General features: G+C 32.7%; 1 protein-coding gene across 4 annotated transcripts in view; it reads left to right on the forward strand.

Annotated features, from left to right (window-relative positions):
* ERBB4 (erb-b2 receptor tyrosine kinase 4) overlaps positions 1–27668 on the forward strand; it is a 1127099-nt gene that overhangs the window by 871327 nt on the left and 228104 nt on the right. The window lies entirely within an intron of this gene.

The following is a 27668-nucleotide window of genomic DNA, read 5'->3' on the forward strand; positions in this document are numbered from 1 at the left end:
TGGGAGATGAGTTGGACAACAAAAGGTCATAAGGAAATTTGAGGAGATGAAGGAACTGTTCTGTATCTTGATAGTGGTGATGGTTGCACAAATGTATGGGCTTGTCAAAAATGGTCATTCAGTTTAAAAAAATGAATTGTACTGTATATAAATTATACCTCAATAAATTTGACTTTTAAAACATCTCATATTTAGGAAAATAGTAACTTTACAATGTTATGTGGAAATATTGTTAGCTTTCTTTATGAAACAAGTTAATTGTATCTTTTGGAAGAGAGAAAGTAGTGCTAAATTACAATTAGCAAAGCAACTGTTTTGGATAAAGCACTGCCTTTTCATGTAAAGTTTTGATTGAAATATAACAGATATAGTGTAAAAATACATAAAACATAAGTGTAAAGCTCAGTGAATTTCTCCAAATGAAACATTTATGTAATCATCAGCCAGATCAAGAAAGAGAATAGTATCAGAACGAGAAACACTTCTTGTGCTCCATTCTGAGGGTAACAACTGCCTTGAATGCTAACAACATAGGTCAGTTTGCCTGTTTTTGTACTTTGTATAAATTGAATCATACACTATGTCCTCTTTACATCTGGCTTCTTTTGCTAAATATTATATTTATGAGACTCATCTGTCATGTAATTTAGTTGTAGTTTTTGTTTCAGTTATATGGTATTTTGCCTTTAAATGTTTTTAAAACAGTCAAATGAGTGATATGTCTTATTAACAAATTATTTTAATGAAGTAGATAGAGAATTAAACTCTAAAAAAAAAAAAAGGAATGTGATAGAGTTAATTGACTTATACAACGGTGGCACTTTGGCATTTGGGCATAATCAAGACCAGTTAGTACAGTCGTTCAGAGCAAGGTCAAATTATGGGAAAAAAAATCAATAAGAGAGAGACAGAGAGAGAAAGAGGGAGGGAAAGAGAACCTAAGGCCCAAACTGCAGTTTTATAAGCTAGTGTCTATTTTAGATTGTTCCTATATACATGAAATATTTTTTCCTCCTTGAGCCTTTGGTTGAGTCACTGTACTATCACTTTGAAGCATGTTTTCACATTTGTTTTGATGATTTTTTAATAATTATCACAGCCAATTAACGAGAGGCGATGTAGTATGGTGGTGAAGTGTGCTGTCTTTGGAATTCAATTTTCTGAGTTCAAAGTCAGGTTCAAAGTCACAGTTTTTAGATGTGTGACCTTAGGGAAGTTCCTTATATTATCTGAGCTTCACTTTCTTCATTATACAATAGGAATATTAATATCATTCATAAATTGGCTATGAAGATTGAATGAGTCTATAAAACAGTGCTTGGTTTAAATTAATCACTCATTAAATGCTATTACTTATTATTTCTCTAGATATCAAATATTTTAAACGTTGAGGATGGAGGAACATATCCCTCTAGGGGGAGGGAAGTCTCTCAGAGTCACCCAGGGAGCTTTGATATGTCCCTCTACCTCTTTGATAGTCCTTTGAAGGAAGGGAGGACATTTCTTTCTTCATCTTGAGAATCACTGTCATAGCGAGGGCCACTGGTACCAATGGCAGTAGGTCATAGGCAGAGGCATATGCAGACACAGAGAAAGAGCTAAAACCATAGTGATGGGTGACTTGTGGTTTTCAATGATAGTAATTGAGGTTATATAACTCAAAATCATAGTGTATCTTATAGATTTAATATTTACAACTTTTAAAAAAAGTGGTTTGGGAATTTTCAGTCCTCTTGCTTGCATAGATTCCCAGGCCATTCCGTATAGTCTCAGACTAATACACCTAATTCAGATGAGTTTTGTCATAAATAGGTGACCATAAAGAGCAGAGGTTCTTGAATGTGAAAGCCTGAGTTCAAGTGTTGACTCTACAATATTTTTTATCTGTAAAATGGGGACAATAATGGTAATATTTAAAATGAGAATCCTTATACCTCATAACATTGGTGTGAAGATTAAATGAGATAACGCAAAGGAGCCATTATCTAGTATATGTTCACTGGTGATATTTATTACTCTAGTTGAAATATTAGCAAAACAGTCTTTTTAAAAATCTCATGATGTTGTGTTCTATTAGTATTTTATATCAGGGCATTAATCCAATAGTTCAATGGCTATGGAATTAACATATCAAAATTTCTCAGGCTTTAAGTACTTAAATTTTATATCACACTTCTAAGTATAATGATCTCAAAGAATTGGTAGTAGGTAACTAATTGTTCCTTTCAGAAAACTCTAGATATCTTTAATTAATACCTGTTTTGAACTTAAATTTAAAGCAATGTGACTCTGTTCTTCAATTGTATTGACTTGTTAGATTTGATTGACTTGCCAGAGGCTGTTTATAAGGCAATTTGGAATTTACATGAAAGATTTAGCTTGGACACTTTGGAAAAGTATTTATGACCATAGAGCATTTTGACATGGATTGGGTGAGAAGTAAAAGTAACAGGTACCTCCTTTTTCAGGTCCTTAGTATTGCAGTAAATGCTTACCTCTCTGAAATGGGGTGGGTATATATTTAATTGAAAGCAGGTGACTAGTCTAGTAATATTCAGATCATTTTCCATTTTTAAATTCCATCACAGTTTTCTTTAAGCTTCTGTCTGAATTGATTAAAATAAATGTTACATAATAGGAGGACAAAACTTTATATAAAATATGTTTTAAGTTTCATAAACCATGCTTTAACTGGGAGATAATCCAAAGCCTAGTTTTTTTTTTAGTTACAGAAAATTACATTGAGCGTGTCAATGTGGCCATTTCAAGATATTTAGAGTTCATACTCCCTACTGCCCCATTATGCTATATTCTATTTCCTAAACCAGCAGGAAAAGAAATTGAAGATTTAAATGAAAACAGGTGAAATGTTTCCAATCTTGATCGACTTTCATTTCCTAAGCAGTGTTATTCTTCCCCGAGCCTGCAATTTGTGAATTGGTTTTCCACACTCGATTTACCTTACAGGCTGCTGCTGGAATTTCTTCTAGGAAGATTGGATAGGACAGTATAGAATTTTTTTTTTACCTGTAGCCTCCTAGAATATGCTACTTATAGTGAAAATAATACTTGATATTTTGAAATGTCTCCATTCTTTCCTTATCTGAAATAAATGCCTTAAAAATAGAATTTAGCTTTGATGCTCTTCCTTCCCAATCAAGGATCTTATGAAGAAATATGTTCAAAAAGTTTATTATTAATATTATTTTTTGTATGCGATTTATTTTAGCTTGCATATATGCTGTTTTCATATAGATTCTGATAAACAATGTATTAGATTCTATTCTATTTTATTTTCTTTGTCAAACATATCTCCAAAGCTTTTTTAAAATCCTTACTCCATTAGAGACTAAACTTGTTCATCTCAGCAAGCAAAGTCTCTATTTGGCAAAGCATTTTTTTGTTAGCTAGCAATTCAGACTGTAAACTAATAATTTTTATTGAATTTGTGACAGAAATTATAACAACTACTAGATATATGTTCAAGCATTTTAATCTGGCTGTTTGTTTCAACTCAATTATCCTGAATGCTTCACAATATGAAATAAGGTAATTGAACTTAGTTTAACTCCCTAAATCTCATATAGCCAGATATTTGAAACGTTTTATATTCCTGTCGCATTTTAATGCCTGTGTCACACTTTTACTTTACGATATAGCGGTTATTACCTAAGAGGTCACATAACGGCTTATTCTTTAGCAGTGTGACCCATGTGTGATATATGAGAGAGATGATGTGATATTGTTGGCACCACTTTCACAAATGGCACAATCCTTTTTCTTTGTTTTGCCCCCAAGGAACTTAATTCTTATGTCCAAATCGAACGGTCAAAGCTGCCTGTAGATAGTTACCTTATTTGAGTGACAGTTGTGTTATGATCCCTAAGTACAATAAATAAAAGCACACAGGCTTTTTATTATAAGTCTATCCTTAGTTCACCATGTTCTAGACACTAAATTTACTTTTGAATTAGAGAGCATTCGAAGAGGTGAAGGAGAGTGTGTGAATTTCTTCTTTTCCAGCTGATTTGGGTCCCACACTTCCCAGTACGCATAAAATACCAAAATTGTCAAAGAAGCATAAGGCAAGAGTAAAACATCTCAGATCAGTTGTTGTTAATTCCTGTTCATACAGTTCAAGTGGTTATTTTAAACAAAAGTATTTAGTGGCACAAGGTTGCATGAGTGGCTTTTATAATGATACCAAAATGCCCACACATTGTTACAAAGCTTTTACAGATCCTGGAAACACTAATATTAAACTCAAAACCACTGACTGTAAAAATGTGACCAGAAGTCATAGTTAAGGTTGAAAGTCAAAAGAGATTTTAAGAGCATTGACTTTAGAACTGTAATAGAAAATCTAAAGATAGCATTATTGAACTGGGGAGATGTTTATTATACTAGTTAAGTGTCAGAGCAAAAATTCAGTGGATCGAGGGAACCATTATGAATCCTTTTTCACTCTTTCGCATAAGCATCTTGCTACAGCATAGAAATTATGGTGTTTGTAATTATTAATTTCTGAACTGGAATGATGTCAGGACTGCCTTCAGTCAGTTATCTCAAAATATCTCAAGCTTCACTGAAATTCGTTACTGACAATCCAATGTGTTTTATTAAAAATGGAAGCAATTAAATGAAAGATATTCCTGAAGCCTCGGCTCCTTTCTTTAGACAGATATTTACAGTTTTAAAAGTACTTTGCATGTGTTTTTCCAATATTCAACCCCTGGCATTGTTTTCTTATAGAGTACAATTTAGAGGTATAAGTATGTCATCGATATCACTCAGGATTTTTATTCGGGATTTTAGTAGACTAGAATATTAAATTTTATTTCATAATATTTTATTTCTAATATCTTTCAGACTAAGAGCTGTCTAAATTGCAACCAACTAAAAGTATAAACCCATTACAAACATTTCTGTAGCTGGTATATATAGAGATACATTGACAAGGTACAAAGGAAGTGAAAAAGTAAGAGATATGGCAAAATGAACAAGTAATTCCTAATAAAGAAAAATTATTTCATGTTTTCAAATGACTAAGATGTAAATATGTTAAACAACTAGTTTTATTTATACATATATATATATATATATATATATATGTTTGTATATATTGTAAAAAATGGCATTTGACCTGGTCCCTTACTAACATCTGACACAAAAGTTATCAGTAAATTTTTGGAAGTCCTAAGGTAATGCCTTCTCATCTAGTCAGCACCCAAATACTATTGTTTGAATATCTTGGAATTTAATATGCTATAGAATGATGAGAGTTACCACATATAGCATATATCTTTGATCATTTACCTACTCCTGGTATTTAATCCTTAAAATCATGCTTAGTATGTGTGAAATTATTTCAGTGTTTTATAGAAAAAACATCAGAATAATTATAGAACAGTGAATGTATTAAACTTCTCCAGTGTGAAAGTATTAGTGAATTTAGCATCTAAAACTATCAGAGTTTGCCCTCAAAACCTATTTTGAAATTCAAAATATCGTAAATGTGGATTATATATTTGATAACTAAAATGGTAAGGATTAGAAAAAAAACTTTGTGGTTAGGTAAAGTGAATGAATTGTTCAACTGCTATATAAGTTTTTTTATTACCATATAAAAAATTACCATAAACTTAGCAGAAATACAGAAAAAACAAAAATACAAACAAAAACACAGTTCTATAGGTAAAAGTACAGGCATGTCTATTTAGGTCTTCTGTCCGTTTTTGGATTGGGTTGTTTGTTTTTTTGATATTGAGCTGCATGAGCTGCTTGTATATTTTGGAGATTAATCCTTTGTCAGTTGCTTCGTTTGCAAATATTTTCTCCCATTCTGAGGGTAGTGAGGTGGATGGACCTAGAGACTGTTATACAGAGTGAAGTAAGTCAGAAAGAGGAAAACAAATACTGTATGCTAACACATATATATGGAATCCAAAAAAAAAAAAGGTTCTGAAGAACCTAGGGGTAAGACAGAAATAAAGACCCAGATGTAGAGAATGGACTTGAGGACACGGAGAGGGGGAAGGGTAAGCTGGGATGAAGTGAGAGAGTGGTATGGACATATATTCACTACCAAATATAATATAGATAGCTAGTGGGAAGCAGCTGCATAGCACAGGGAGATCAGCTCGGTGCTCTGTGACCACTTAGAGGGGTGGGATAGGGAGGGTGGGATAGGGAGGGTGGGAGGGAGACACAAGAGGGAGGAGATATGGGGATATATGTATATGTATAGCTGGTTCACTGTTATAAAGCAGAAACTAACACACCACTGTAAAGCAATTATACTCCAATAAAGATGTTAAAAAAAAAAGTATAGACATGGCTGGGTTCTCTCCTTAGGATGTCACCAGGCTGAAATAAAGGTGCTGTCTAGGCTATGTTCTCACCCAGAGGTTGGAGTCCTTTTCCAGGTTTACTCAGGTGGTTGGCAGAATCTGGGTCCTTGCAGTTATAGGACTGTGGCTCTTGTTTCATTGCTTATTCTTTGCCTTGGGCATTCCTTGTCATGCAGCCTGTTCCATCTTCAAAGATAGCAACAGTGTGCCAGTTTTCTCATTATTGAATCTTTTAATCTTTACCTCGCTGACCTCTAGACCCAAATTCAAAGGCACCTTGATTAGATCAGGCCCACCTGATTGTCTCCCAGCCTTAAGGTCAAGTAATTCGGGACCTTAATTACATCTGCAAAATCCTTTTATAGCACACCCAGAATAGTATTTGATTGAATAACTGAGTGAATGTATGTTTATACACTACAGGCTGGAATCCTGTGGGCCATCTTTGAATTCTGCCTACTTTACTACTACAGCACTTTCAGTGCTCCCTTTCTTATTTCTTCTTGTCCTGCAAGAAAAGAATTTTATTTTCTGTGTCCTGTGCAACTTTGCCATATAAGAACACCTTTAAGTCTGGGAGAAATTTGTCTTGCTACTTTCAAATAATTTATTGCTTGCTTGTCTGAAAAAGAGCCAAAAGCAAGCAATTAAAGTATTGTCTTAGAACTAAAACCAGCGTTCTTTTGTACATTTAAAACCAGGGTTCTTTTGTATAATTATTTTCTATACGGTAAGGTCTCAATGTACACATTGGCTCCAGGTGTTCAATACTCCATTTGTGAACAGTAACTCATAGTATAATTAGGATCAAACTGCCCTGATGTTAACTCCAAGTTTATTGACTTTCCATTTATTTGTCAGACAGGTGAGTCTTCCCCAAGAGTGCTCTAGACCTGCCCCGTTCAATATGGTAACCATAAGCCACATGTGCTCATTGAGCACTTTAAATATGGTTAAAACAAATTGAGATGTGCTGTAATTGTAAAATGTACACCAGATTTTAAAGACATTGTATGAAGAAAGGAATGTAAAATATCTCATTAAAATTTTGCATTGATTACATGTTGAAATGCTAATAATTTTGGACATATGGGTTAAATAAAATTTTATCATAATTAATTTTATCTCTTAAGAATACGTCTACTAGAATATTTTAAATAACCATTTGCTTGCATTAGATATCTGTTGCACAACGCTACTCTAGAGCTGTTATCATAAAACTTGGGATACTCTTACCAATGAAAACCTTTCATCACACACTCATCTATGCAGTTATGTAAATAGAATTTATGATAGATATTTAAAGGGATAGAATAAAAATTTAATATAAACAGAAACTAATTTTTTTTCTTACCTCCTCACCTTGGAGGTCACAGAATTTGATTCTAGAATGTGATATCTAGATGGAGAGATAGTAGGCCTTTTTTCTATGAATATTTTGGTAACAGTTTTGAGCACAATAAGAATGATGGAGGGAACGGTTTTTCATGTTCACGAAAGGGTATTTATTTTACCATCTTTGATAGGTTGCAGATGGGATGAGTCAGACAGAGCCAAGGAGAAACATCTGTTTTCCTGTACCCATTGCATATGTCTGTAGATTTATATTTACCCACAGATCTTATAAACTTCTACAAGAGAAGACTAAAATATGATCATCTGGGTCTGCATTCAGAATTCTGAGTATTGTCTACTTTTTAAATTGAAAATCACTCCGAGACATGGAATTATATTGCAAAGACTCTCTTAACACTGCATTTTGTAGCCAATATTTCTATTAAAATATTGTTTCAATTTTTATGTCATAAATGAACAATACTTAAGCAGAAACATTTCTTAGGTATAGGTCAAAGTTTCTATTTTTATGCCTGACATATGTATATATATATATATATATATATATGTCTATTCAGAAAAGAGTCAAAATTATTCTCCCATATAACTCAGGCATACATTGGATTTAAACCCTAAGTATCTTTTCTTTTTTTACATTTCCTATTCAATTAAAGGAATCTAATTAACTGGGACCCCCTTCTGTGATGTGGTTACATAAAATTATATGTAGATATTAACTTAAATTGCTCTCTTCATGATTTTTTCTTATTAACCTCAGCACATTCCCTAATTATTCTTTCATAAACATACAATTATTTTTTATACTATGTATGTAGGTGGGAGCTAATTAACAGCAGTTTGATTTACCAACGAAATTCCTCACAGTGATTTCATTCTTTGCTACCATCGCCCCTCAAACCAAAAATGATATAATTTCATTTTAGTAGTTTCACAGTAACTCATAACCAACGAAAGAATGATCAGGAAAGGGAAACCCACCTCTAATAAACACCAAATGCCTGTAGCCATTGCAGTTTTCATAGCATTCTGTTCCTCTGCCCAGAGTAAAGCATTCCATATGCTTGAGTCATTTATGGAATAATTATAGTTACTTTTAGGAGAATTAAAAATAAAACAGCAATAACAAAACCCCTTACCATAAAAAGTTTACTTGTTGAAGGGAAAAAAACAACACCGATTTTTTTAATGAAAAAAGCAAAATCTATTTCCAAAGTTGTTTGTTTCTTGAACCTCTGGATCCCAAATCCTAGTGTTCAAATCCCAAGTTCAAATCCCAGAGTAAATGCCACCATTGTTCTATGCAATAAGGAAGAAAGGAACAACGGACAAATCAAAACAACAGTTCTTATTTCTTTCTTAGAATAGCGTTGCTTTTTCCAAAATCTCAGACTTAGAGCTTGTTTTTTGCCATCCTTTTAAAAAAAAAAAATTCTAATATATGTCTATCAGGTGCACTACACTATCACATTGAGCTTTCATGATATAAAATAGTTATCACCATTATCATTTAACAAATGAAACAGGTTCAGAGTAATTAAGCAATTTACAAAAAATCACTTGGCTGGTAAGTGGAAGTGCAAAGATTTGAGCTCAACTGTGTGTGATTGATTCTAAAAACCACATTTCCTTCTTTCTACTAGATTGGTTCCCAAGTGGTCTTTCCCTTAGTCCTGACTTTTACCTATTGAGCCTTCCTCCGATGTATAGCATTTTATGATGCTTGTCCTCACACAGCATATTTTAGTCTAACAATATACCTGGCACTGCTTGGTGAGAATATATCAATATTTCCCACGTTCTAAGCATATACTCATGTAGGATGGTAACATAATATAAATATATTTTTACTTTTTTATATATTAATACATTAGTGACAAATCTAAGACATTTATGAATAAACATAGGTAAATTTTTTTTAATCCTTTCTATAGTGGCAGTTATTTATAAATTCTGTATGGATTTGGTAAAAGTTCTGTGGTTCCATATGAGAACTGCTTCCATCAGACCTGACACTAAGTCCATTAATGCTGCCACCCCCAGACTCACTTACCAAAGGTGGAAATAAGAATCCAAGCTTTATGGACACTCAGCAATAAAATAACAGACAATATAGTGCTGGGCTTTGGCAGGCTTTTTCTTTAGATTTTCCTCTCTAGTTTATACTGTAAGATTTGTGGGATGGGGCAAAGTTGATTGAAAGTCGTAATGAGTACAAAATGTAGAGCATGAATCCCCAGATTGTGTATCATTTGATTCTGTTTGATAAGGTAAAACGTGATTTCTGCTAAGAAGTCTTCCCACTATTGATACAATCAAACATACCATATTTTATTTGTTTTTTGAAATGATAAAACAAGAAAAAAAACCACTCTTCTATATATGCTACTTAACAATAACCAGCCAGTAAATATTCATTATAATTACTACACATCAAGCACTGAGGAGAGAATGAAAAAAAAATTAACACAATCCATAATATAAAATTTACAGTGCAGTAAAAGATATAAAATATTTAATATCATTTTATAATTATTTGCATTTTTATTTACTATGAGGAAAATTGTAAATGGATTGGATGATGTTGGGATGATAAAATAGAAAAATATTACAGATGACACCTGGGTTTTTTATCTGAGTTAACTGGGTGAGAGGTGATGTCATAAACTGAGACAAAGACTCAAGAAGAAGTGGAACAAATTTTATGGGGAAAATAAAAAATTCTGTTTGGGGTGTGATAAGCTTGAGATGCTTACTTGAAATCTGAGTGAAGATTTTGAATGGGCAGATAGTTGTAACACTCTGGAGCTCAAGAGAGGGGTCTGAATCATCAGTAATATTTAAATCCATAACATTGGATGAGATTGCACAGGCAGACTGTGCGGATGGAAATGAAAACTTAGCAATGAGCCTTAGGATATTCCATCATTTAAGGGACAGAAGAGTGGAGAAGGATATAATATAACAAAGGAGATTAAGAGAGAGAAATTGAGGGTAGGAGGAAAACCAGGAAAAAAATGAATTCTGGAAGCCAAGTGAAGAAAGTTACTAGGTGAAGGGCAGTGAGACTAAGACTAATGCTGATAGAGAAGAAGTATTGGCCATCTTATCTGACAAGATGGAGGTTATGGGTGAAACTTGAAAAGATTAGAGCAGTTTCCATTGGAGTGGTGGCGACAAAATGGATTGACTTGAAATGGCTCAAGAAGAGGCTGGGAGACAGAAATAGAGACAACTTGTACAGAGAAAGCTTTCAAAAGGTGTTTGCTGCAAATAGAGAATATGAAATCAAGATAAAGGTTTTTTTTGTTTATTTTTCTTAAGTTGGGAAACATTATAACATTTGTAAGATGATGGGAATGATTCAAAAAAATATTTCAGGAGATAATGAACAACTGCAGGCAAAATTTTCTTTAGTTATCAGAAGGGATGGAATTCAGTATGCAAGTGGAGAAGTTGGCCATAGAAAGGAGCAGGAACTGTGCATCCATTGTAACTGGAAGGAATTTAGAGATTATAGGCAAATAGGCAGGTAGACAGTGGATTTGCTGGTAAGAAGATGGGGCAGTTCACAACCTATCATGTTTTTAAATGAAATGTAAGATGAGGCCATCATTTTAGATTAGCGTAGGGGAGGCAATATTGGAATTTTTAAGAAAGAGAAGATTTGATAGTCCACCAAAGATAGAAGGAGCTCATACTAGATGTACAGTATAAATTAGAATGATCCCTTTGCCGTGTTTTATTCAGCCATGTTATGATTGTTTACATCATGTAGGCATGGGTACTTGGAAATTTGTGTTTATCCAGGATTGGAGTTTTGCCAGGTATCTGCTAGAGCCAGGAGGTAGAGACCAATGAATTAAGGCTATATGAAAAAGAAATGATAATAGCAAAGGTCATAAAAATTAAATTGAGTAATGAGGGAAGTCGGCACATAAGGGACGCTGAATGTACAATGAAAACACATTAGGGTCAATGGCCTGAACTTCCCAATATTATCAAATATTGTTGAAGTAGAGATAACAGCCTAGGTGAACTAAAAAAAAGGGAAGCTGCTAGCCTGAAAATAGTGTACTTGAAATAAAAGTTCTGGAGGTAGTGCCATAAATATTACAATGAATGGGAGTGGGAGGTTGAAGCTATGGGATGTGAATAAGTAGGGAATTGGAAGTCAGGAAGTTGGATGAAGATGGAAAGAAGTGAGAAGACTCAGCAAATATTTAGAATTTAAAATTTTTTACAGGGCTTGATAACTAACTAGATATGAAGTAATTAAGAGAAGAAACTTCATAATTATTACTAGGTTTCTGACTTGGAAAGTTGGATGGATGTTGGTAACATTAACTTATATGAGGCACAGTGTGGCAGCAATAAACTCATGAATGTATTTTTGGATGGGTTGAATTTGGGGTGATTTCGGTAGATCCAAGTGATGTTAAGTAGGAAATTTAATGTGCAGCTATGGAATATACAGGTGGAATAAAAATGAATAGGAAGTGTGAAATACAGAGAACTAGTGTTGATGTATTTTGAGAAATTTACACTTGAAGAAAAGGAGAGTTAGGGAAATAGTTGGAGAGGGAATAATATCAAGAGAAGGGTATATTGAAGATAGATGAAATTTGAGTCTGTTTTGGAAGGCCTTATAGAGAATGAAAGGGTAGAGACACAGGAGAGAGAGATCATCAATTATAGGAATTTCCTGAAAAATCTAGAAGAATTAGGGAGCAAAGGAAATGTGAAAGGATTAGACTTGCAGACAAAAAGACACCTGTCATCATTTTATCAGGAGAGAGAAATAGAGGGTAGAGAAGATTCAGATAGATGAATAGATAAAGGCTGAGGGAGTTTCTGTTTAATGTTCTGTATTTTCTCTGAAGTTTTAGATGAAGCCATCTTACCAAGAAGGAGGAAGGGTATGTTTTAGTATGTGTGAAGGGAGTAATGGTCTGAGATTTTAAAATTCAAATATAAACTGTGCTAATTTTTGCATTTAAAATATTCTGGTGCTAAGTCACAGATCATCAATAATTTGCAATGTGTTACTCTATGTGTATCCAACTGAAGGTCACCCTTTTTTATTTTTGTATGGAAAATAACAGGTTGTGGTTTGCTATCAATGACTCCGGACTCGTTAAATTAGAAGACTGTTAAATATTTAATCAGAATCTAACAGCACCCTGTGTGTGTTCTGAGAAATTAACAGATTTCAATACCTGTAGTGATAATTGCAAAATGCTGATATATAACAATTACTCCAAATTACACCATTATCACAAACATCAGCAATTTTTTGTGTGCAATGGTGCAGGTAGAGAACATTTGTATATCAGGAAATCAGGAATATTTTTTCCTATTTCAGTGTCCTTGAAATGCTCTTAAGAAAGGAATTATGTTGTAAGGAACAATCCCTTACAAATAAAATATATTTGCATCTGATTGTATTGATGTAACTAAATTTATCCTCAAACCATGGTTCTTGTCTTGGCAATTTGTGCCACGTGCCTCTCTTAAATCTAAAGCCAGTAAAGGTAGAATTCACCATCCTAATGGTTAGAGCAAACTAGCTGGGATTTAGGTATTTCTTTTTCTTTTCTTCTTCCTGTTTTTTAAAGATTAATTATTATCTTCAATATATTTAAAAATGATATTTAAAATTACAAAAGTAAAACATGCTCAGTGTATTAAATATAGAGATATGTGTGTATATATGTATGTTTATCCTTCTACACATTTACTCATATACTAATACATACATATAATAACAAAGGGTTTCATTTATTTACAGATATGGGAACACCACACGTTATTCAGCAACTTACCTTACTAACTTAATAGTACATTATGAACAGCCTTCCAGATCAATAGCTTCTTTTTACGGTTGCATTGTTTTCCCTACCATTAATGTACCACCAATCCTATATTGAAAGATAGATTGTTCCAAATTTGTGTCTTTCACAAATTATAAAATAACATATATGTGTATATCTGGCATTATAAAAAATATGTTTAGCTAGGCATAAATTAAAATACATGGAAAATACTCAATTTATCATTCATTTTGCTAATCATTGTTCAAAAAATCAAATAGACAATATATTAAAAATTATAAAACTACAAATATTTGAGTTAGAAAACATTTGAGTTACAGTCTCATTTATATTTATATATAATTTGATATCATAATTTTTTATACCTATCTAAAATTAGATGAGTCCCGTCAAAATATGGCTGAAAGATTTCACCAAAAGTTGCCAAGGACTGCCTGATTTAAAAATTTCTTCTAATGAATGTATTGCTTTCTTTATGGTGTCATCAATCATGTTATAGAGAGGACTTGATGGATAAATAAGCTTAATTAACCTTCTTTCAAAGTTTGTTGATTTTTTTAAAAATTGGTTTTAAGTAATCCTAGATGGACAGATATACATAAATGGATCTTTAATGGTTTAAAAATTCATACGATGACTCTGATCCTATATAGTTTTGAAATAATTTAGTAAAACTTAAAAATTAACTTAGTTCTAGCAATGCCTAAACCTTTTAAAAAAAATACTAACTCTAGATTTCTTCAAAGGGCCTCTCCCTTTATTTTCCCTCCCTCTCTCTCTCTCTACCTCTTGCTCTCTTTTAATTACTAAGACATCATTACCTGATAAAAAAGAATAACTAGAATGAATGTTACAGGTTGGTGACTGTTGCATATCATCCTAAATTTACTGTTGTAAATTTTTAAAAATAGATTGTAAATTAGATTGTTTTGTTTGTTTTTGACTATTTTGCCAAAAAACTAAAGTACTAATATATCAGTGGTCCCAAAGAGATAATGTTTTCCAGTCACCAACTCACTGCTGGGTAGTGAAGTTAAGGCCTATTAACTGCTATCTCTTGTTCTTCTATTTGCCCTAAGAAAAACTGAAATTTTGCATTAACTCAGGTGGCATGATTATAAGTAAAGGTGATCCATTTGCTTAGATAATTTCCCACATGGAAAAATAAAGATACGTAATCTGAAAAATTAAAAGACTGAGAAGAAGAAATTTTATAGATATGCGTCAGTCAAGACATTTAAAAGGAATTAATAGTCAACTTTGTACTGCTTTTAGATTTCCTTCATGATCATTTACAAGAGAAAGAGATTTTAAAATATTCATCCCTGGATGCCTAACACAGTATATACTATCAAATATAGCCTAATGTTAATAGTGTACATAATTTCAATAATAAAAAAATAATAGACAACATATTGAAAAATTAATATTCTAGCTGGGAAGGAAGAGAATCTGGTTCATGTAGATGTGGATTTTTTTTTCCTTAGTAGGAATGATTTCTTTTGCATGTAAATGAAATGGTTTCAGGCAAAGTGTAAAGTTGTCTTGCTATTATATTATTTCAATGTTATTTGAATTGACTTAGGTTTGATTTTTTTTTTTCTTTGTTTATGTTATCTGGTGGCTCTAAATCTGTATTCAGAACATCTGCAGAATCATAACATCTTCTAAGCAATTGCTTGAGAAAAAAATGGGTTTCCCCATAATTAGAAATGTGTTCTAATTAGGGATTGGGCATTTATATAAGTTCAAAAAGGAGTTATATTGTTAAACATTGTTAGATGCTCTAAAATGTGTTCTTGTGATTTTGGTCACAATAGACCTCCCCTTAGGATATAAAAGCTATCCACTCTGCTAAAAACATTAGTTAAAGTGGAGCGCCGTCACCAAGAGTCTCTGCAAGGAGGGTTTGTTTGTCTTTTCTCTGAGTCCTCTGCAGAGTATTTTAAAAGAGATAGACAGAAGCAGCTTCACCCTATCATTTTTTTTTCCTTTGGGTTACTTCCAATCTGCTGTGGGCCCAGGAATTAGAAAAATTGGATATTCATGTTTTGCCAAGTTAAATGCTAATGAAGAGCTCTGTTTTCTTCATGTTCTCTTTATTGATTTTCCAGTACAATATTTGCTTGAGGTTCGTAAATTATGAAAACATTTTAGTACTTTTGAATTTTATCACTATTTGAAAATGGATGGCAATGAATAGGCTGTCCATTACAACATATTTAAATTCCACAACTCAGAAACTACATTCTTGAAGAAGCTTTACAAGCTTCTACTTAGTGTTACTTGTAGATGTGTAGGGCACCTCCCCACCCCACCCCTAATAAGAGTGTTCAGTCAAGGCTGATGTAGGTAAAGCCTGGTAAATAACCAAGAGACTGTGATAATTAAGCAAACATAATAGAAGCACCAGGGTTATTAACTGTTACCTGAAAAAGGGAAGAGCCATCTGTTTCATCTTTTGTTTTTAAAAATCTGATTGTCTAGAGATAATGCATTTGATAGTTCAATGCAAGAAAAGAAGTTAAACTTGGAAAATGTAGACATAGTTCCTTTTTCGGTTAGGACTTTACTTGGGCTACAAGTGAAATTAAGCCTGATGTTAGTGGCTTCAACAAATAGTTTTATGTGTTATTCTTTAAAATACAGAAGTCTAGAAATGAGGGAGCTGTTATTGCCTTTGGTTCTATGGATCAGTAACATCGGGGTCAGAATCCATGTCATTTTCTTATCTTTCTGTTTTGGTAGTAAGATGGCTGCTGCAGCTCTAAGCATTACATCTGAGGACACAAGAGGAGGGACAGATTTCATCAGCTGTACCTTTCCTTTCCCAGAATTCCTCTAGCTGAAATTTGCTTTTCTCTCATTGGCTAGAAATTTGTTGTATATTCACATCAAGATGTAGAGAGACTGGGGAAGTTGTTGAGCTTTTTAAAAATCCCTAGATTAGGAGTTTTTAGGGAGCAGGGGATTCGGAATGACAGTTGGGTTAGTCAAGTGGAAATTTTGACACAGTATATGGTGAGGGTGAGAGATAGACTAAACTAATACAAGCAAACAAAAATAACAACTGGTCCAAGGATTATTTTCATTGCTTTTATGAGAAAATATTATTTTACTTATTACTTAAAAATCAGAAATAAGCAAATATTAAACACATATTAGCTTCAGTTCAAGAAACATGAAATAACTTTTCCCATTTTTTTTTCACTAGAAATTCTTTACAATTACACTTTTGTTAAGGATAAAAATATATAGGAAACTCTGAAATTGCTGAAATATTTATGTGCTTTTAAGGGTTGATTTAAGATGAAAAGTATCTAAATATAGAAGTAAAGTATGCATTCAGTTATTTATTTGTGTAATAATTATTTAATGATTCTTTTCATGAGACAAACTAGCCTCCAAAAAACATGAGGACATCTGTGACACAATTCCAGCACTTAAAGGGCTTATATTTGTACTTTTAAAAATAGAAATTCCATTATTTTACCTTTAAGCTCTGAATATGTACATGTCCCTAATTTTATTTTGAAATTTACATATTGGTCATGAAAATAAGACCCTTAAAATTGCAACGCTATTGTAGAATTCCTAGATGAGCTAAATTAAACCGTAAGTCAGTAGATAGCATGGGATATATTAGAACTAAATGTTATAGATTAGAAATAAAAGAATATTTGCCCCCAAAGGGATAGACTATACTTAAGTAGAGAAGAAAGGAACAGTAATGAGCAAGGATCTAATTATGTGTTTGTAAGCTTTTTCTTAGCTTAAATAGGTGTGGAATGTGAAAGAACACAGAAAGATAAAATTGCCATTTGCCAAAATAAGAGACTTAGGGAGGAGCAGGAAATACCTTTTGGGAGGAGAAGGTTGTTGGAATCAAAGTTTATTTTGGAATTTCTAAGACTGAGATATTAGCTATCTAAGTGGAGACATCAATTGAAATTGAAATTAAAATATAAATTTAGAGGAGAGGAGGTCTGGACTAAAGATATAGATTTGCTTATCACTACATAGATAAAGAGATGGAGGATATCATATCTAGGGAGTAAATGTAAGTAGAGAAGAGAAGAAATCCAATGGTTAAGTCCTGGGACCCTTCTACCTCTAGAGGTCAGGGAGATAAGGAGGAAGCAAATAACAGGACTGAAAAGGACTGACCAGGTAGAGGAGAAACTCAAGGAAAGACAGTGTTTTAAGAAAGGGAAAGTGATCACTCACATGATGTGTTACTAAGTGATTGGTTAAGATTAGATCTAAGAAATGACTATTTAATTTGACAATAAGGAAACCATTAGTGACCTTGACAAGTACTGATTTCGTGGAGAAACTAAATTGTAATGGGAATTAGTTCAATAATTAATAGAGCACAAGTGAATTGAGCAATTCACAATTGTTCCAAATACTATAAAAGTCTTAAGTGAAATAATTGCATTTTTTCTTAAATATATTATCACCTAAAGTATCCTATTTGCTGTTTGATTTATTTAATGATAATTGTTGAGAATCTTCTTAGAGAATATTACTGGAGGTATAGGGCAATATAAAAATAGAAAGAATAGTCCCTAACCTTACAGGGCTTATAATTTACCTAGAAATAGAAAAGAATCTGAGAGAGAATAATTATAAACAACTAAATTAAGTTTAGTTTGGGAGTGTATAAAAGAGACACATAGTGCTAAGGGGAGATACTCTTGTAAATATGATAGCAAAATGGAATGAATTGGATCACAGAGATGGCAATAAAATTGAGGCCGTTTATTAGCACTTAGCCCTTTATATATGAACATAAGGTTGTTCCTATGAAAATTACCAAATCAAAAAATAAAAAGTATGAAATGGCCTCTTTCAGAATCATTATGTTTAGCTATCTTTTTCAATTACAGAACTTTCTTTAAGTTTAATATTTAATGCCAAACTTTAAATTCTCCATAAAGGGGATGTCATTAGGACTCAAAATTAACAAAGATCTATATAGACTTAAAAAGGCACAGGGTTTCAGCATGTTACCCAATGTGAAGAGCAGCTCCATGTACAATAGTACAAATAAGATTTCTAAGTATATTAACTATTTTAGAGTTTTGTTACACTTAAAAATGAATGGTCTCAAAAGGTCAGAACAAAAATAGATTGATACAGCAGACTTCAACTTAATGAAAGAAATCAAACTGAAAAATAACAGTTCCTTAGGAAAACAAAGGGAAAGGGGGCGGAAAGAAAACAGAAATGAAAAAAAGCCCTTGAACCAAGCTTTTTCTTCTTTTGCATTTCTAGCATTCCCAGAGAAAAAAGAAAGTATTGGAAAAATTTAAAGGAAATGACATTATGTTATCCATGGCTCTCATCAATTAAAAATGAGAAGCTATTAAAATCAACACAGGTGTAAGTCTTGATATTAGAGGAGGAACAAGGAGACACAGAAATTTGAAGGCATAGTGAAAAGATAACAATATACCTGTATATTGTTCTGCACCTCAAATCCATAGACCCCAAAGAATCAGCGCTTCTCCTTCCGAATATCTTTCTCCTGATTTCTCAAGTCCATGAATGGAGTCATCAGCCTTCCACTCACGCAGGCACGGGAGCCTAGCCATCTTTGACTCTTCCTTTGTCTGTCTTCACCATAAGGTTTATACACTGAATCATTTCTGCTGTTGGAAATACTTTTCTGCCTCAGCCTCTATGCTTCCCTACTATGTCCCTCACTGCCACCAATAAGCACTATTAAAATAGCTAACCAGTCTTGAAAATATCTTCTCTTCATGGCCTATTTATCTGGTATATTAGGAGAGTAATCACTTTTTTTTTTTTTTTGGCCGTACGCGGGCCTCTCACTGTTGTGGCCTCTCCCGTTGCGGAGCCCAGGCTCCGGACGCACAGGCTCAGCAGCCATGGCTCACGGGCCCAGCCGCTCCGCGGCATGTGGGATCTTCCCAGACCAGGGCACGAACCCGTGTCCCCTGCATCGGCAGGCGGACTCTCAACCACTGTGCCACTAGGGAAGCCCCCCTAATATACTCTTATAGTCATATGTTAATGGAAGCAAAAAAGATTTTAGAGGAAACCATGCCAAGATTCAAATCTTGACTCTCCACTTAGAATGCTTATGACCTGGGGCAAGTTATATAACCTACCTCAGATTCATCATACATAAATAATCATGTCAGAAGAATTATTTGACATAAGACATATAAAACACCTGGTAAAAGTCACTTTTGTTTTTTAATCCTGGAAGAAATGTTCAGTGACCCCACATGGATGTCCAAAATCCTGGCATTTTCCCTGCAGCTGTACCTCTTCTCAAAGTCTCCTCCCTTCTCATTTCATCCAACTCCCCATTAACACTTGGAAGTGCCCTCAGAGGGAAATAAGGGTACCAGCAGGGCAAAATAAATAGAAAACATATCATCTGAATGAAAAGGAGTTTTTTTTTTTCTTTCTTTCAAGAAGGACACTTTCTTACTGCCTTTGTGTAAGCATTTCATAAAAAAAAAAAAAGTTTTTAGTCTAAGGCAAGGATTGGAGTGCCTTAAAAGCATACTAAAAGAAATCAAAGATACTTTATATACGTATTTGTATGTAAAATAAAAAAACTATTACTTAAAAAATTAGTTTGTGAATCCTCTCAAAATGGGACTGCTTGAATCTGTATTATGTAATTGTACCCAGTAAACATGACACAAATGTGTGATGTAATGACTTGATAGATAAAGGTAAATGCAATTTGCCATAGTCTATAATACCTGTTAGTAACATAGATATGTGAGATTACAGTGATTAGAATGAATGGAGATTTTGAGGTGAAGAAAATTTTTAACATAGGAGAGCAGAGAATCGTGCCTGTAATGATTTATTCCTCCCCCACTTTACTTCATAGAGAAGTATTTATGTAATATTTTCTGCTCTATTGTGAAACTAATTAATTCTTAGCATGCTGAACAATTTTGGTAGGTCACAACTGAAATTTTCAGATTTTTATCTTCAATTTTTTAATCCTTTGGCATATTGCTTCAGATTACCATCTGTGTAATGAATGGGTAATAGAATGGAGTAGTACGTAGTGGATTATATATTTTGTAATTAAATATTTACAATTTTCTGTTTCATTAAACATACTTATATATTCAATCTATAAAGATGATGTTAAAAGTGTTCTACTAATATAAACATTAATGATGTTGTATAATAGGTATAAACCACACACACACACACACACACAAGTCTGAGGACTAAAAATTCATCTGAGCTCTTACAAAGATCTGTTAACAGAGAATTTCTTCCTTATCTAATTCCCTTTCAATATTTCATTTGTAGAAATTCATAGGTATTTGTCAATTATACCTCAGTAAAGCAGAAAAAAATTCATAAGTGTAAAATTCATAGGTGGATTATTTGTATCTTCAGGATGGTGTATTTAATCATGAGAATAGTTGCCTCAAAAATCAAATGTACAGGTTTGTATGCTTTCCCTAAAATTGTGGCAAACAAACAAAAACCCGTAGATAGGTGTAAATATTACTTATAAATAGAAGGAAGGAATTACCATGAAACTATTAGAAATTTTTCTCAGAGCTAATTCTAGACATAAAATAATCCAAATGATATTTACAGATTCGTTTAATGGTAATATCTCTTCTGAAATACTTCGTAACACTGTGTTATTGAATAATATGTAACATTTTCATATTGAAAAAATATTGGGGAAAAAGATTTATTTAAACACATGAAGACAAGTCAAGAAATATTTAAATTTAGTTAGGAAGAGGGGCAGTATGTTTTGATTCATTTGCTTCAGCACTCAACACTTCTGGTCATAGTTAAGGTATAATAGAGGAATTGTGAATCCTAATCAAAGGAGAGAGACATACTGTAATACTCTAGGTCTCATCAGATAAAACCTGTAACTGTCAACTGATGTCTACCTCAGAGTCTGACCCACATCACTTTCATTTGCTCAAAAAGAAAAGATGTGTCATATTTATAGAGCAGGTGGAATTCTGGGTCAGAATAAGCAGTTTTCACGAGGGAAAAAAAAAAACATGAATGTGACTCTCCTTGCCCTAGTCAGTAACCCTTAAAATGTCTTCTGGGGAATTTCAATATTTCCTAGTGTTTCAGGGTCTCTTGTTTCAAATCTGAGCCGCTTTGGGGAAGACTGAACAGAGTAACAATGCAGTAGGGACTATCACTAGAATGACAGATACCGCTTAATTTTGCTTTTCTTAAAGGAAATCCAGTGTTTTTTTAAGCCCCCCAAATCCTCTTAACTGTTTTCTCACTGAAAAAATAAAATGAAACTCAGTGAAGTATAAGATCACTTATAAACTTCAATAAGAGCATAAAAGATTTAATAGACTTAAATCACAGTGAACATAACAATTCAGCTAAAATGATAGTCTGATGAGAATTACAATATTAAGATATAACTAAATACAAAATCAAAGAGTTTATGAGAACCCCTGAATAAATTTATTTTGTATTCTCTACTATAGGTTTTAGGTGTTAAAGAAAAATCTAATGAATTGTATTTATCTACCCTAAAAAAATTGTAATGAATCATCTTTAGAAAGACAACATATATAGCTGAAAAACTGATGGACTTGAGATTACAAGATGTAAAATGTTAGCATTACTATTTATGTTTGACCTTGTCTAAGTATCTTAACTTTTCTGAGTCTATTTCTTTATTTTTAAAACGGAGGTTATAAGCTCAACATTGCATAGTTATTGTGAAAATATGCAGTATATGTAAAAAGAAAATTTTAATTAAAATTATACAAGTATTATTAGAATCAAAAGTCCATAGTCAATCTATTTAAATTATTTGAACTTAAGTGTAGTATATAAGACCAAATAAATCTCTGGTTTACCTCTATGAAAGGGGATATTTCTATATCAGGATAGAAAGTCTTTGACATTTTCATTTCAATTAGATTATTTCCCATTGAAAATGAAGTGAATTTTTTTGTGACACTGTATGTGCCATAAAACTCATGAGTACCTAATGGCAGTCAAACCTTGTTTTCCTCTTATTTGGACAGCACTTTTGCTATGTTTAAACTGCTTACTTACATAATTAATATAATATCGAAAATGTCCCTGTTTGCAAAGTTGCATTATTTATCTCAGTTGGCAACTGATTCTAAGAATTTTTTCACTAAAGTGTCAAAATGTTTTTGATCAACTACATTTTTCTTATAGCAAGAGCAAATTAGGAAACGTGAAGTATATTACTGAGGATACATTTAACCTCTGGTTCATGATATAGTCATGCTTTTGTCTGATGGTCAGTGTAACATTTTCGGAGGGAAGATAGGGTACAAGATGATAGCCAATGTTATCTAGTTATATTTTTAAAAGAAAATATAAGATTACAGAGAATCATCACATCTGACTCTAATTTAGGAAACATCCATTTATGTTATATATAGGTTTATTACAGGCAGTAATTAATTTACCTTGCCAGGAAGTGAAACTTGTTAATACTTAGATAGTCCTGTATGAATGTGTATGGATTTGTTTGTTTATTTATACATATATATGTAAAGACTTGTTATCTTAAGGTATCCTGGATCCTCTAACTTGGGCTAAGTGTTTATTTAAGGATAAACATTTGATTTATTGCTCACAGGGCACTTTTGAGAGTGAATTGGGTTCTACTGGTACTTAACAGTGGTACAAACTGAGACTGTCCTGGCCTACAGGAGGTATATGATTTGCCAGTGCTTAAAGGTATTTGATTTAAGAATACTACTAGGCAGGATCTAGAGGCAAGTGTATCAGATCTCAGGAATCCAAGAAAGATTAGCTGGCTCCTGCTATACTTATTTTTCATTGCCTTACATGAAGCATGTACTTATGTGTATCTCAGCTGAGTCATCTGATAGAGGCACTGCTCACAACCAGTGGAGGCACAACATAATTGAAGCTCTGACTGGTCTGATGTGAAAACATCTTTCCAGCATGATACAGCACTATAAGGAAAAAGCATGCAGATTTGAAGGTAAACACAAAATAATAATGTTAGAGGCACTATTTTATAATTTTATTTAAACTTTCTTATACAAAAATGTCTGGTTAAAATTATCTGACTAGCCTGCAGCTTTTCTTGTTTGTTTTTACTTCTGTGTAAATTTTTAAAAAATCAGCTTAACCTTTAGTGCCCATAGATAAGCAGTGAAGCAGCCCTAAGTCTGATCCAGCAACTTCTGATGACCCATCTTCAAACTATTTACTTTAGAAGCTTCTAAAAATGGAGGTCTCTGATTTAAAGTCAATACCGTGAGTTACAAACTATACTGTCAGTGTGTTATAGGGCTGCTGATTGATTCCTTTATCTGTAACCGAAAATTATTCTGTATTTAAGAAATGAAGAAAAATATACCTATATTACAAATTTAAAATCATTTTATTTGGTGAAATTCATATAAAGGAATCCTATAGATTTAGATTTGGTGACTATATTAGTCAAACTACCAGTTTTACCATTTACAATTTTAAAGAAAATACCACTGCACATTTTTTGTAGAATAGCCTGCCCTTGACATTAAATGAAAACTGGTATAATGGAATAGTTTTAAAACCATTTGAGTTTTAATCATAAATTATATTGACTTTACTATATTTTATTTGTCATCTGTTATCTGGAAGGGAACAGATCAATGAAAGAAAATATTTGGATGTTTGTAAAATCAGCTTCCATGATTCTCTCACATTTTATATTCTCCAGTGAGGAAAAGCATGGGTCAACAGAGTAATGAATAATAAGAATACATCTTATTATATGAGTAGTATGGTTTGGGAAGACACTACTCTTCTATATATAACTGTTTAAAATAGGTAACTGCATTCAAGGCAGTAGAGTATAATGCATTGTGTTGTCTCTGAAATTCTGAATGAAATTGTGAAAACCAAGTTACATGCTTTTATATAAATTAGTCAAGCTCATTTGTGATTCAGAACCCTTATTATATCAGTTTCTATGAGTAGACAATATCAGTTTCATTATACTATTTCTAAATCACAGAATAAGGTAAAATATCACTTGATAGCATCCTTTTAGAAAAAGCTTGCACTTATCACTTGTCATGTCCTATCTTGTATACTTTAGGGGATCCCAGCGATTTTTAATGGACAGGTAAAAGATAGGAAACAAATAATAATCCTGTTACAGATAAGGGATTACAGAGTACTCGAGGTCTCTTGGTTTTGATTTCATTAATAGTGTCACATTTCAGCCTCTTGAAGGCTACTCTGACTAACATATAAGAGGAACACACTCTTTCAGGAATATAGCCTAGTTGGAAATAGTCAGCATGAGACCTAGGAGGGATATACAGTAATTTAAAAAAGCAACTTAAGTAGCTATATCCCTTTTATCCAAAGGATCCTCATAAAGAGTGAAGCATTAACTCTCAGGAAAAAAAAAAAAATGGACATCTATCCTACACCTACAAATATCTAGGAATCATCAAAACTGCAGGGGGCGTAGGAAATGTGTAAGTAGTGTAACTTCAGATTAGAGTGGTCTTATAAAACATAATGTTAATTGTAAGAAACATAGTGGTAATTAGATGTCTCAGACACATTAACCTATAATGAATAGAAAATATCTGCAGAAGCACTTAGATCATAAAAGTGGACAGGGAATAGCAAAATGAATTCTTAATTGAAAAGATGCAAAGTAAACATTCAAAAAGAAAATAAAGAAAGAAAACAAGGCCATTATTGTAAAACTAAGCTTTTAGACAATGATTTATTTTTTCTGTATTTTTCTTAAATTTAATTAACTTTTATTTCAAAGGGAAAGTAAATATATTGTAGAATATTAGAGAATGCCCAAAAGTAAAAATACAAAAATAAGAACACTAGAGTCATAGTGTCTTATTGTACATTCTTCCAGATCTTTTTACACACATATATGTGTATGTGTATATGAACTTTTTTCTAATTAAATCCTACTGTTTTGTAACTCAGTCTTTTCAATTTCTGGTCCACGTCTTTACATGCCAACACATTTTTATTTCATCTACTATCTAATCCATATTCTAATTTCTCAAGTTATCTAAAAAATTTCTGTACAGTTGGCTTGTCCATGCTAGAGTCCAGGCCAGGGTTTCATTTCATGTCTGGTTTTGTGAATATTAAGTCTTCTTAATCAAGATCAGTACCTTTTTTCATGATATTCACTCATTAAAGAGAACAAGCAAGTTTTCTTATAGAACATTGTCCCTTTTCAATTTAATTGGTTGCTTCCTTGTGGTTGATGTTCTTTTTCAAGAGTAACTTTCTCTGGAATAAGAAGAGTTTGGCCTCTTAAAATGTCCAAAAAATCATTTATTTATTAGTTTTAGGTGCAGAAACTCTAGTTCTTTATTTCTTCAAGTTGGTTGTACCTTTATCATTCCTGTAGAGTGGTAAAAGAAGAAAGAAGCTAGAGGAATGCAAGTCAACCAAGGAACTGCTGAGGGAAAATATCAAAACTAAAAGCTAACTAGAAAAATCATCGAAATTACTGTCTATTGAGTTTTTGAATGTTTTATTTTCATTGCCATGACTAAACTAAGTAGTAATGATATGATAACTGATATCCATCCAAATTAGATGAAAAGAAAATAGAGTCAGGGATCTTGTTTTGTTCTATTGGAAGTGATCATTCTTAAAATGAAAAAAAAAAAAGAATTTTCTTTTAATTTACAGTGACATTGACAAATATTGTCATAAATACATACCATTTATTCTTTTGAAAAATAGATAAGCAGAGGAAGTTTAGAGTTTAGTTCAAATCCACAATTAAAAAAATACTGGGGACTATTCTCAATCATACATAAATCCTTTGCAATAAAAAATTGGGCTCAGGAAACAAAAATACAGTTCTTTTTATAGTAGTGGCTTTTCAGGGATGTGTTAGGCAGTTGAGCTGAAAATTATGCCTTGGGTTGAAAACTAAAATATTTTCTGAAATACATATAACTGGCATACCAAAAATGTGATCTTACACACACCAAAACACATCACAATGATGAGTTTGTTTCCGTACTTTAGTTTAATTTTCTCAGCATAGATTTTTAAGTCTTTAGAAAATTCCATTTAGGAAAATCTAGTTGAATTATAGCAACATTTCAGTATGCTGTAGGACTTTGAGCTGTCAGGAAACAACCTTTAGGATGAACTACATTTTAAGGTTTCTTTGCAGTTTTATATGACAATAATATAACAGTTATAATGTTTAAAAGACATGACTTAATTTATAGAAGAAGTTACCCAGATTTTTTCCCAGAGCTCTTTAAAATTTAAAAATTCTATTTAGGATCATCTGCTTTCGTTATTTCCAATCTGTCTTTGAGCAAAAGTTTACCTTTCAAGAACAAGTAATTTTTTTTTTTTTTCTGAAGGAGGGTAGCTGTATAGAGTAGGTTCTTCTATAAATAGGAATATAAAATATAAAACACTTTACTATGGAAAGCATGAGCATTCAGGGAGTTATTTTTTAGTTTTGATATCTATCATGACTTCATAGTCAACACCTATGTGTTTTACTCTGAACGGCTTGCTATGGCATATGAAATTAATATATTTCAGGGCTCTGACTACAGAAAGCTCATAGATACTACTCTACTCTAGAACAAGAAGTTAAGACCATAAACATTACTTTTCAAGCAAGCAAAAATTTATCTTGGAAAACAAAAAGTGATCAGTTTCAAAATTATACATTAGCTAACAATATATTAGAGAAACATTTTAAGAATAAAAATCTCCAGTCAATTTCTTCCTAATCCCTTTTTAATACTATTTACATATTTTTATTTAATACTTAGTGTGTAGACATCTTTCATGGGTATATGATGCTTATTCATACTTTTAATAATAATGCTTACTCCAGTCATCATAACTCTGAAAACCCATCTGACCCAGTCTTCATCTTTCTCGTACCCTTTGTCCCAGCAAAGTTGCCCTTGCCAGAGTTTGAAATAGCACTTTTGTCAATGCATCTCTCTGTTGATATCTCTATATACCAGAGGTGTGGGGTTCATATGTCCTCAGACCACTAATTTTTGGTTTAGAACAGTAGTTCTCAACTGGCAGTGATTTTGACAGACGTTTGACAATGTCTGGAGACAGTCAT

Source organism: Aethalodelphis obliquidens, unplaced genomic scaffold (assembly GCF_003676395.1).
Source record: "Aethalodelphis obliquidens isolate GAN/ISIS:26980383/991018 unplaced genomic scaffold, ASM367639v1 scaffold2, whole genome shotgun sequence".
NCBI lineage: Eukaryota > Metazoa > Chordata > Mammalia > Artiodactyla > Delphinidae > Aethalodelphis > Aethalodelphis obliquidens.